Source organism: Hyla sarda, chromosome 6, assembly GCF_029499605.1.
Source record: "Hyla sarda isolate aHylSar1 chromosome 6, aHylSar1.hap1, whole genome shotgun sequence".
NCBI classification, from domain to species: domain Eukaryota; kingdom Metazoa; phylum Chordata; class Amphibia; order Anura; family Hylidae; genus Hyla; species Hyla sarda.
The window spans coordinates 35,156,800-35,169,052 of record NC_079194.1 but is presented as its reverse complement, the minus strand read 5'-3'; the positions used below and the strand labels follow the sequence as shown (position 1 = coordinate 35,169,052).

The 12,253-nt window shown below is 44.3% G+C and overlaps 1 long non-coding RNA gene across 2 annotated transcripts in view; it reads left to right on the top strand.

Annotated features, from left to right (window-relative positions):
* LOC130275466 (uncharacterized) overlaps positions 1-12,253 on the top strand; it is a 134,979-nt gene that overhangs the window by 28,137 nt on the left and 94,589 nt on the right. The window contains exon 3 of one of the 2 annotated variants that reach the window (XR_008844790.1): positions 9,599-9,808. The exons of the other annotated variant lie outside the window; for it this stretch is intronic. This is a non-coding gene — a long non-coding RNA (uncharacterized LOC130275466). Of the gene's footprint in view, positions 1-9,598; positions 9,809-12,253 lie in introns of those variants that run through there. 2 annotated transcript variants of the gene reach the window in all.

Sequence of the window (12,253 nt, the reverse complement as noted above, 5' to 3'; positions counted from 1 at the left end):
GAGATGGTTGCTGGAGCTGTGGTAGTAACTGTTGTAGCATAACAGTCAGTTGAGACAGCTGTTGGCCTTGTTGCGCAATCTGTTGTGACTGCTGGGCGACCACCGTGGTGAGGTCAGCGACAACTGGCAGAGGAACTTCAGCGGGATCCATGGCCGGATCTACTGTCACGATGCCGGCTGGCAGGTAGTGGATCCTCTGTGCCAGAGAGGGATTGGCGTGGACCGTGCTAGAGGATCGGTTCTAAGTCACTACTGGTTTTCACCAGAGCCCGCCGCAAAGCGGGATGGTCTTGCTGCGGCGGTAGTGACCAGGTCGTATCCCCTAGCAACGGCTCAACCTCTCTGGCTGCTGAAGATAGGCGCGGTACAAGGGAGTAGACAGAAGCAAGGTCGGACGTAGCAGAAGGTCGGGGCAGGCAGCAAGGATCGTAGTCAGGGGCAACGGCAGGAGGTCTGGAACACAGGCTAGGAACACACAAGGAAACGCTTTCACTGGCACTAAGGCAACAAGATCCGGCGAGGGAGTGAAGGGGAAGTGAGGTGATATAGGGAAGTGCACAGGTGTAAACACTAATTGGAACCACTGCGCCAATCAGCGGCGCAGTGGCCCTTTAAATCGCAGAGACCCGGCGCGCGCGCGCCCTAGGGAGCGGGGCCGCGCGCGCCGGGACAGAACTGACGGAGAGCGAGTCAGGTACGGGAGCCGGGGTGCGCATCGCGAGCGGGCGCTACCCGCATCGCGAATCGCATCCCGGCCAGAGGCGGTATCGCAGCGCCCCGGGCCCGGAGCGCTGCAGTGAGAGGAGTGTAGCGAGCGCTCCGGGGAGGAGCGGGGACCCGGAGCGCTCGGCGTAACAATCACCTTGTACAGAGCCAGAGTATACCCCGGTACAGAGCCTGTGAGGGAAATGGGCAGCAGCTGTCACTAGGCCCAAGAATCCAACACAAATTCCCTTCGCCTACTTTCCCTCTGAAGATTGGGATTCAGATCCATTTGGTCTCCTGCCACCAAGTGTCAAGGGGAAAGTCGTCCAAGAAGAATGGTATCCTGAGTCACCTTTCATGGACCCCAAGTATCTGTGTTGAGGGTTGTCGACAGATGTGCCCAGGCCTACTCCTGTGGTCAAGGAGGTTTTGCCTAACCAACGGGCACCAACCTAAGTGCCTCGGCCTACTCCTGCTGAGGAGGAGGTTTGGCCGGCCCAACAGGCAATTACACTTGACCCCCCCCCCAGTGGTGCAAGCTGCTGCTGTACAAATGGTGGTCACAGTAAGCCCGACCATCAGTGATTCCAGTTTGTCCTTGTGTCGTGGGATACTCATGTCAGCCCCATGGATGGGGCACAGCCTCGTGGTCCTGGGTACATGTCACAGCCTAGAAAGCAAGGTGACCTTCGAGGTTGGGATGGAAAGTTGCCAGGCCACAATATTTGAAGATTGCAAGATGTTTACTACTATTGAGTTGTGAGACTAACTGTGTTTCATGAGAAAGCATTGTTGTTGTTTATAGGTTCCTGCAACATTCAAAAAGAAGTGCCTGACAAACTTGTCAAGAAGTTTATTTGTAACCACATGCATAAGTGTTCCTGTCCGGCTTTTAGCTGCGACCCTTTACTGAGGACTCAAAACTTACCTGAACTGTAGAGCGGTACAATGAAAATCTGAATATATCATCAGAGTAATATATTTTTGCCCATAATTTTTGCACGAGTAAATACTTATGTTCTGATAGCAAAAATATATGTATGTTAGTTCTCCCAAATTAATTTTAAAAAATTGACCAAAAACGGCCGCCATCAGAGCCGCACCTAAGATGCTGTATGCATAAGAATGACAGAAAGGAGACCGAGCCTTATTAAAAGGTCCCTGATGATATTGGCTATTGAAACGTTATGACAAGGCTGACATCTGAGGATATCATTCCAACCTTCAAGCACTAGGAGGGCCGTTGCAACTCGGACCCAGCGAAACCCTACCACAGCTTCAGAAAACACCAGCTAAGTACTCTATACCCTCTAATACTGACATCAGATGTGGACTTGTGCATATGCAGTGTTAAGTCAGTACTAAAATAAGGCACTTTTCACACTTTGGGAATACATCTTATCAGCCTTACGGGCAGAGAATTACACTATCAAAGTCCTGAATGTACGTATTGATAATAGATGCTGAATATACCTGGTGTGAATAGAGACTGAGATATTTGCCTGCGATACTGCAATGAAGGTTCATACATGTATGAGAAAATAACGCTATGGGCAGTGCTTTGAGTGCAGCTACTTCGTTACCTATGGCGATTGCATTGCTGAGAGTTGAATACATCTGGTGTGAATAGAGACTATGATATATGCTCTGAAAGACTGCAATGAAGTGCCATATAAACAATGCGATGTGCAGAATATAGAGTGAAGTAATTTTGTTATCTAAAGTGAGTGCATACAACTGCTGCACGTCTTCTTTAATCTGCAACCAGGTCAAAATAGTGCAGCCACCTGGCTAATCCTGGGTAATTTTGCAGTCTAAACTGCATATGGAGCTGAGTATCAAGTGCCATGATATATGTGCTCTGGGCAGTATATGCAGCATGTGGAATTGAACTGCAGTTTAACATCGCCTGTTAAATACGGCTGCTATAGGTAACTGCAATTAAAGGAATATTAACATATTGGAGCTGTGTGTATGGAGTCAGCTATCCATATTGTGATCAATATGGATACACTTTGAAAATCATCTTACGCTACATATTTTGCTTATAGACTGTGATGTATCGCATCCTAATGTGAATTGCTACGTAGAGACTTTTTGATGTCACAAGTGTTTTGATGTTTTGAGATGTTTCTGAATACGCTAGTGGAACAGATATGGGCCCACTATCCTTGAGCGAAATAATGTTCAGGGACTGTCTTTATGCTAGCAAGATACATAGAGTCCAAATAAGTGTATATTAGTACCTACCAAATGAATTTGTATCAGAGTGGTGCAGTTAATATGCATTAGCTGTGCGTGTGGCTAGTAAGCTCATAGTTTGTAGTTCATGCAATCGTCAGCTAGTTTGGCTGTATATAGTCCAAGTCTGATGATGCAAGTGAACCGCACTATGTGAACAAAGCTGTATGCAGGCATGCAATAAGTGCACTATTTTTGATCGTATGCGGTAGCTGCCACTTTAATATACTCTTTTTGTGTATGTCTACCTGCATATTGTAATTTACCATTTGTGTTTATTACATATAGATACATTTATGCAGTAGTCTTAGATAGCGGTGAGGAGTTATCATGCATGGGGGATGGAGAACTAAAACTCCCAGCATGCCTGGACAGCTAAAGACTGTCTGGGGGAATGCTAGGAGTTGTAGTTTTGCAACAGCTGGAGGAGCCCAGGTTGGAAAATACTGACTAAGGAGGTGTTTTCAAAACAGTGTCTCTCCAGGTGGTCCAAAACTACAACTCCCAGCATTCCCGGACAGTCTAGTGAATAGTGAGTACAGCTCTGGAGTATAATACAGGATATAACTCAGTACATAAGTAATGTAAAGTGACCCTATACAACGTGACATCTTATACAACGGGTGGCACCCATTGTGCAAAATCTAACTATTGCGATAAATGAAGGGTCACGTTACATTACTTATGGTGGAAGCAGCAGGTCACTCACCTCGTCTCCTAAGGAAACTTTTAGATTTGACTGTTGTGAGGCTCCTCAGGTTCTGTTATATGAATGGCGGCTCTGGAGTATAATACAGGATATAACTCAGGATCAGTACAGGAAAAGTAATGTACTGTATGTACACAGTGACCTCACCAGCAGAATAGTGAGTACAGCTCTGGAGTATAATACAGGATATAACTCAGGATCAGTACATGAAAAGTAATGTACTGTATGTACACAGTGACCTCACCAGCAGAATAGTGAGTACAGCTCTGGAGTATAATACAGGATATAACTCAGGATCAGTACAGGATAAGTAATGTAATGTATGTACACAGTGACCTCACCAGCAGAATAGTGAGTACAGCTCTGGAGTATAATACAGGATATAACTCAGGATCAGTACAGGATAAGTAATGTAATGTATGTACACAGTGACCTCACCAGCAGAATAGTGAGTACAGCTCTGGAGTATAATACAGGATATAACTCAGGATCAGTACAGGATAAGCAATGTAATGTATGTACACAGTGACCTCACCAGCAGAATAGTGAGTACAGCTCTGGAGTATAATACAGGATATAACTCAGGATCAGTACAGGATAAGTAATGTAATGTATGTACACAGTGACCTCACCAGCAGAATAGTGAGTACAGCTCTGGAGTATAATACAGGATATAACTCAGGATCAGTACAGGATAAGTAATGTATGTACACAGTGATCTCACCAGCAGAATAGTGAGTACAGCTCTGGAGTATAATACAGGATATAACTCAGGATCAGTACAGGATAAGTAATGTAATGTATGTACACAGTGACCTCACCAGCAGAATAGTGAGTACAGCTCTGGAGTATAATACAGGATATAACTCAGGATCAGTACAGGATAAGTAATGTAATGTATATACACAGTGACACCACCAGCAGAATAGTGAGTACAGCTCTGAAGTATAATACAGGATATAACTTAGGATCAGTACAGGATAAGTAATGTAATGTATGTACACAGTGACCTCACCAGCAGAATAGTGAGTACAGCTCTGAAGTATAATACAGGATATAACTTAGGATCAGTACAGGATAAGTAATGTAATGTATGTACACAGTGACCTCACCAGCAGAATAGTGAGTACAGCTCTGGAGTATAATACAGGATATAACTCAGGATCAGTACAGGAAAAGTAATGTACTGTATGTACACAGTGACCTCACCAGCAGAATAGTGAGTACAGCTCTGGAGTATAATACAGGATATAACTCAGGATCAGTACATGAAAAGTAATGTACTGTATGTACACAGTGACCTCACCAGCAGAATAGTGAGTACAGCTCTGGAGTATAATACAGGATATAACTCAGGATCAGTACAGGATAAGTAATGTAATGTATGTACACAGTGACCTCACCAGCAGAATAGTGAGTACAGCTCTGGAGTATAATACAGGATATAACTCAGGATCAGTACAGGATAAGTAATGTAATGTATGTACACAGTGACCTCACCAGCAGAATAGTGAGTACAGCTCTGGAGTATAATACAGGATATAACTCAGGATCAGTACAGGATAAGCAATGTAATGTATGTACACAGTGACCTCACCAGCAGAATAGTGAGTACAGCTCTGGAGTATAATACAGGATATAACTCAGGATCAGTACAGGATAAGTAATGTAATGTATGTACACAGTGACCTCACCAGCAGAATAGTGAGTACAGCTCTGGAGTATAATACAGGATATAACTCAGGATCAGTACAGGATAAGTAATGTATGTACACAGTGATCTCACCAGCAGAATAGTGAGTACAGCTCTGGAGTATAATACAGGATATAACTCAGGATCAGTACAGGATAAGTAATGTAATGTATATACACAGTGACACCACCAGCAGAATAGTGAGTACAGCTCTGAAGTATAATACAGGATATAACTTAGGATCAGTACAGGATAAGTAATGTAATGTATGTACACAGTGACCTCACCAGCAGAATAGTGAGTACAGCTCTGAAGTATAATACAGGATATAACTTAGGATCAGTACAGGATAAGTAATGTAATGTATGTACACAGTGACCTCACCAGCAGAATAGTGAGTACAGCTCTGGAGTATAATACAGGAGCTCAGGATCAGTATAGGATAAGTAATGTAATGTAAGTACACAGTGACCTCACCAGCAGAATAGTGAGTACAGCTCTGGAATATAATACAGGATATATAACTATTATAATTACTAGGTTCACACTGAAAAATCTTCAGACAGCAATGCATTTCTGAGCGGATCTGCAAAAAGATCTGCACGGTCCTAGCGCCGCCCAAAGGGATCGCTTCTGGAGATTCATCAATGTGAACCAAGCCTTATACATGTGAGAAGGGGATTACACATGTGAGAAGGGGATTATTATAATCCTCCACTCACATATATGTAACATCTCTCCATCACATGTGTAATCTAATAATCTCCTCCTCACATTTATAATCGCAAAATCAGATTATACATGTGAGGAGGGGATTATACATGTGAGGGTGGGATTATACATGTGAGGAGGGGATTATACATGTGAGGAGGGGATTATACATGTGAGGAGGGGATTATACATGTGAGGGTGGGATTATACATGTGAGGAGGGGATTATACATGTGAGGAGGGGATTATACATGTGAGGAGGGGATTATACATGTGAGGAGGGGATTATACATGTGAGGGTGGGATTATACATGTGAGGAGGGGATTATACATGTCAGGAGGGGATTATACACATTAGAGGATTATTATAATCCTCCACTCACATATATGTAACATCTCTCCATCACATGTGTAATCTAATAATCTCCTCCTCACATTTATAATCGCAAAATCAGATTATACATGTGAGGAGGGGATTATACATGTGAGGGTGGGATTATACATGTGAGGAGGGGATTATACATGTGAGGAGGGGATTATACATGTGAGGAGGGGATTATACATGTCAGGAGGGGATTATACATGTCAGGAGGGGATTATACACATTAGAGGATTATTATAATCCTCCCCTCACATATATTTATCATATCTCCCGCACATGTATAATCTGATAATCCCCTCATCACATTGATAATCCCCTCACATATGTAATATCATAATCAGAGTATATGTGAGGGGATTATACAGGTGAGGAGGGGATTATTATAATCCTCCCCTCACATATATGTATTATCTCCCCCTTACATGTATAGTCTGATAATCCCCTCCTCACATTTATAGTCCCCTCACAAGTATAATCTCCTAATAAGATTATATGTGAGGGGGTTATTAGACTATACAGGGGGAGATGATACATACACGTGAGGGGAGGGTTATAATAATCATTATTATCCTGCAATCACATGCATAATTTCTCCCCCCCCCCCCACACACACACACAATCGCAACCCTGCACCCCCCCCCCTCCAATCCTCACCCCACCCCCCTGCCAAACAACCCCTACCCCTCAACTCACTTGTAATCCGGATGATATACCGCTCCATCTGGCGGTGAGTGACGCTGCAGCCTGGAGGCCATGTGGGGGCTGTAAATCACTGATAGAGAGGAGCGGAGGACTCCTCTCTGTTCCGCTCCTCTCATCTCTATGATGCCCGCGGCCCGCCGTGACGTCGCACGTCACGTCAGCGGGCGTGACTATTTCCCAGGCAGCCACAGCGGTCCTGGGATAGTGGCTGCCTGTGGAAGATTGACGGCGGAGGCGGTGGCAATGAATTAGAAAAAGGCCCCCTCCCAAAAAAGGTAGCGGGCGGCGGCGGTTGTGGACCCCCTCCCTCCCTCAGTCTAAAATTTTGACGCCTGGCCCGCCTGTTTCCCAGCCTGGGATGTCATGACCAGGGCCCCGCGTGGGGGAAAAGGGGCTAGCTGCTTTTGGGCCCCCAGGAATGAGAGGGCCCGAGGCAGCCGCCCCTTTTGCCCCACGTTAAAGACGGGCCTGGCCCCAGCGGTCAGTGAGTGACTGTCACTCACTGACTCGCTAACAGTTTCAGTTCCGGCTGGGCCCCCCTGGGCTCCTGGGCCCCTGTGCAGCTGAACAGGCTGCACATATGGTATGTCCGCCCCTGTATATATATATATATATATATATATATATATATATATATGCACTTTTTTCTACTATTTTTTCTTATGGTGTAGTTGGTTACAGCCCTTTTAGTATTTAACTTTACCTGTTATAATAAAGATAATTTTAAGGTTCCCTATTTTTGGTCAATTTTTTGTAAATACTTATGTTGGTGTGCTGTAATAAAATGTGTATGATGTATTTGTACAGAAATGGCTAAAGTGTACAGTGTTTTATTCATGGCAATCTATATGGAAGGTATTCTGACCCAGTCAGGAAAAGCGTAGCCATTGCCTCACCGCCATGACAACTTCCAGCGACTTACAGAGATTAAGCTGTAGTACTATGTATAAAAGTTATGTCACCTATAGTCCAGTAGAGTCAGTATACTTATTACTAATTTAGTCTAGTCAAATGTCAATGTCTAGATTAGGACTGTAGCCTTGTATATTTTCCAGTCCACCCATGTCTAGAGTATATAGCCATCTAACCTTTTTTCTGTACGAGTGCACAGGGTACTCTACTGGCCAGAGGGTTCACCTGAAGTCTAGATAATGCACGTAGAGTGACAAGATTGCTAAAAGTAAAGGTAACACTGTTGTATAGTGTAAAAATGTGTAGAGTTCTGGGGAGAAGAGTTTTAATACCGAGGGGCCCCAGCAGCCAAGGCATTGGGCAGATAGCTTCAGGCAACCCAATCCGCAATTTGTATAAAATATTGTCTTAAGAGTGTGTTGCTAATGCAGTTACAAGGTTTGTCCACCCCACATGTTACTATTCTAAAATACAAGAGCATGAATGGACATTCACCATGCCACATGGACTCATCATTACCTTGTTTTGTAATCCAGACCTGAAAAGTACATTGTGAATAAATGCCCCAGGAACTGTAACTAGGCCCCAGTGGCCACTTCAATCCTCCGCCCTCCAGGATTGGGCATCAAGGACGACTTCAATTAAGAGGGGGAGTTGGTGGTGGCCCAGTACAGGAGGTGTTACCCCATACCTTCACTGCCCTGTCAGGCAGCATCCTTCAGTGTCCCCAGGGCCCCCTGCATTAGTTTCACCATTGTAAATATTTTGTACTGTATAAAATGTGTTATCACCTTAAGAGTTATACCATATGATTGTTACCCAGGAGGTTCCAGTGACAAGCTGACCCCAAGAGTGACCTATGGGCTCCTTGCCAGTCTCCCCCATAAAAGCCTGGGAGGAGCTAGCCTTTATCTTTTTTTTTGCACCAAGTCTTTGCTGAGGTCAGTCGTGCCTAGTGTGTGTGTCCAGAGTATTGGAGGCCTCAAGTCAAGTCCTGCAGCCACAGTCAAGTGCAAGTTATCTAAACCTGCAGCATTGTCCGTCATCAGTCAAGTCAGTCTCTGTCAAATTGTCGAGCAACGTGGCCTGCACCAAATTGTCTAGTCCTACTACAAGTCCCAGCAAGCTCTTAAGGTCTCTGAGTCACTGGTCACCTCCTTGGGCCCTGGCTGTACTGTATAGACTTTACCAACTGTCTACCCTCAGTAAAGCTACCGTTGTCCGTAATTTGCGTCGGAGTCTTTATTGCCCCCGTGCCTAGCCCAGGATCCTGCGGTATACCTTCGGGTGGTTATAGGCTAAACCACGCCTTGGCCTCACGAATACAAGGGGTTAATGCCATCTGCCCCTAGGGTAACAACATCTGCCCTGCACCTCACACCCCGCCACCACAGATATATGCATCGTGAGTATAATGTTTTTGTTTTCAATGTGATCACTTCTCAAAGAACTTTATTATATATTAGCTCATCTTACCCTGTAAAATGTGGTAAGAAGGCCAAAATGTAGGTGTAAAGAATGTTTTTTTTATTTTTCTTTTATAGCCATTTATTAACCATCTGATGACTAAAAAGTCCCTTAAGGTCCACATATGACTCTAAGGTTTCTATATACATGGCATTCAATGAGTTCAGGAAGTGGCCAGGAATCATGTGACTGTAGACCAAGATCAACTCCATGGTGAGTGTAAAAAATCCCAGGATACCCTGGAGAAAATGGACGCTATGCGGCGCACACCAATGGCACACATGGGTTTGTAATGTCCCACAATGGGTTAAAGTCCTGGGTGGTGTATGAATGTTTGTGCCTTTTGTATCAGAAAAATGTCTTAATTTTGTTTGTATGATTCTGTGTATTTTGTCCAGTTTAGCTGACACTGCAAGGTATTGCAAGGGTTAATTCACTACCCACTGCAGAGGTTAGGTCCCCTTTAAGGGCCAAAACCCATAGCAACCAATCAGATTTTTGAAAAGGCCTCTGCAAAATGAAAGAAGCGATCTGATTGGTTGCTATGGGGAAATAAATCTCCGCCTATATATGGGGGAGATTTATCAAAACTTGTGCAGAGGAGAAGTTGACCAGTTGCCCATAGCATCTGATTGGTTGCTATGGGCAACTGCACCACTGTTCCCCTACACAGGTTTTGAAATATCTCCCTGAATATGGGGGAGATTTATTAAAACCTGTGCAGAGGAAAAATGGAACCATTGCCTATAGCAACCAATCAGATCGCTTCTTTCATTTTTCAGAGGCCTTTTCAAAAAAGGAAAGAGACAATCAATCTGATATGTTGCTATGGGCAACTGGTCAACTTTTCCTTCGCACACATTTTTCAGAGGCCTTTTTAAAACTGAAAGATTGGTTGCTATTGTGATGTCCCAGTACGGGATATGCTCCTACAGTCCTGTCAGGTTGAGTCCCTGTACGTCCTCAGGGCTCACCTGCAGTGTCCCCCCATAATGTGTATAAGTTATATACTAAGGGTAAAGGGCTTTTGATATGGTCACATGATTGTTAGTCACATGATAAGGGTTGTCACATGTTTAAGTCATATGTTTTGTTACCCATAGAGCACCAGGTGACCAGGTGACCCGCAGCTAGCTTATGGGCTCCTTGCTCAGCACCCCTTTATAAGTGGGGGAGGTGCTACCATCTTTATCTTGTGTTTCACTTTCTGCTTAGGTCAAGTCCAGTCCAGACATCTCAGAGCGAGTGTCCAGCACATCTGGAGGCCTCAAGCCTAAATTACAGCCACAAGTAGAGATGAGCGAACTTACAGTAAATTCGATCCGTCACGAACTTCTCGGCTCGGCGGTTGCTGACTTTTCCTGCATAAATGAGTTCAGCTTTCAGGTGCTCCCGTGGGCTGGAAAAGGTGGATACAGTCCTAGGAGACTCTTTCCTAGGCCCGTATCCATCTTTTCCAGCCCACCGGAGCACCGGAAAGCTGAACTAATTTATGCAGGAAAAGTCATCAACTGCCGAGCTGAGAAGTTCGTGACGAATCGGATTTACTGTAAGTCCGCTCATCTCTAGCCACAAGTCAGCAAGTCAAGTCATCTGTCACTATCTTCAGTCAAGTCAGTTATAGTCAGCGTGGCTGTGCTAGAGTCTGTCAAGTCACTGCAACTCCCAGCAAGCTGCGAGGTCCCCCGTGTAACTGGTCACCTCTCTGGGAACCTTACTGCCCTGTAAAGACTGTTATACCTGTTCAACTTCAGTAAAGCTACCGTTAGCCTTAACTTGGCCTTGGACTATTATTTAACCCTGTCTAACCTAGGACTAACAGGATTACCTTCGGGTAGTTACATAGGCAAACCATGCCCTGGCGTCACGAAAATGAAGGGATTAATACCATCTGCCCCTACACCTCACATCGCACCCCGACACCACACTATGGGCAACTGGTCAACGTTTCCTCTCCACAAATTTTGATATAAACATAAGCAGCGTCACCTAAAGATTCACTCGCACCACTGCAAAACCTATCGCGCCTATGTTCTTCCCTTTATTTAATGTTTTAACCAAGAATTAATATGCATTTAAACAATTTAATTGGCAGTGTTTTGGACCTCGGGGACACCCGTAGCTAAGCATCCATTAAATAGGCCCGGCAGCTATTTGCCGTGTTCCGACTAACTGTTTATTAAGTAGACACTGTAAATGAGACTAACAGCATAAGAAGCACTCCGAAAAAACAGTGACTGTATAATCTGGGGGAGGGGGGGGGGGGGTTTCTCGAAACCCGAGTTGCTTTGGAAACGTTATGCAACAGTGGGGAAAAGATTTCGATCTATGGCGGATCCGATGAATATTTAATAGGCCCGATGAAAATTTTTCAAATTCCCGAGACTTCTGCATTAATTCTGGCGCTGATTTATCAAGACGTTATAAAGAGAGCGCATTTTTTTTTTCTTTTTTTTCATGTCTTTTGAATTGGGTTTTTCCGTATCTTCCAGAGATTAGTCCCTGAAGGTTTATCCTCTAGGACCTAGTTCATATTATTATTCCTATAATACAGGTTAGACGCCGGAATTTTAACACATTTGCTTCTCCGATAAATACAAATTAGCTTTCTGATCCGAGCGATTTCGGGGGAAGCTCTAGTAAGATGTACAGGGAGGAAACAAGAAAGAAGTTCTCGTTTACTGATACTTTTATGTTTTAGATCAGTGTTTCCAAACCAGGGTGTCTCCAGC